Source organism: Myotis davidii, unplaced genomic scaffold (assembly GCF_000327345.1).
Source record: "Myotis davidii unplaced genomic scaffold, ASM32734v1 scaffold274, whole genome shotgun sequence".
Taxonomy (NCBI): Eukaryota; Metazoa; Chordata; class Mammalia; order Chiroptera; family Vespertilionidae; genus Myotis; species Myotis davidii.
Window position 1 is genome coordinate 2,007,255 of NW_006285613.1, and position 545 is coordinate 2,007,799.

Consider the following 545-nt stretch of genomic DNA (forward strand, 5'->3'; position numbering starts at 1 on the left):
TTCCGTGGGTGGGCATCTCGGCGCCTTACCCGGCGTGGAGGAACAGAGACAGCCAGAGCCTGTAGAACTGGTCCGGGACCTCGGGGTTGAGAAAGGGCAGCAGCCCGCACACCTTGTCCAAGCAGTGCACCTGGGGGCGAGCAGCGGGTCAGTGCCCGGGCCTGGCTGGGTCGGAGGCCCGGGTGTGGGGTGGGCAGAGCCGATACCCACTGCAGGAGGGCACGCGTGAGGCCAGCTGCAGTAGCTGCCAGGCACGGCTCCTCTTTGTGGGGGAGCGGGGTGGGGAGAGCGGGGGGGAAAGAACTATGAATTTATTAGGCCATCTGGAAAACCAGATGGGGCTGAGCCCCAAAGTGACATCAGCCTTTTTTCCCCAATAAATATATTTTTATTGATTTCAGAGAGGAAGGGAGAAGGAGAGAAACATCAATGACGAGAGAGAATCATGGATCGGCTGCCTCCTGCACGCCCCACACTGGGAATGAAGCCCACGACCCGGGCCTGTGCCCTGACCAGGAATTGAACCATGACCTTCGGGTTCACAG

The 545-nt window shown here is 60.0% G+C and overlaps 1 protein-coding gene across 1 annotated transcript in view; it reads right to left on the bottom strand.

Annotated features, from left to right (window-relative positions):
• The window catches only part of RHBDF2 (rhomboid 5 homolog 2 (Drosophila)), a 22,188-nt gene that overhangs the window by 3,073 nt on the left and 18,570 nt on the right, over window positions 1-545 (bottom strand). The window lies entirely within an intron of this gene.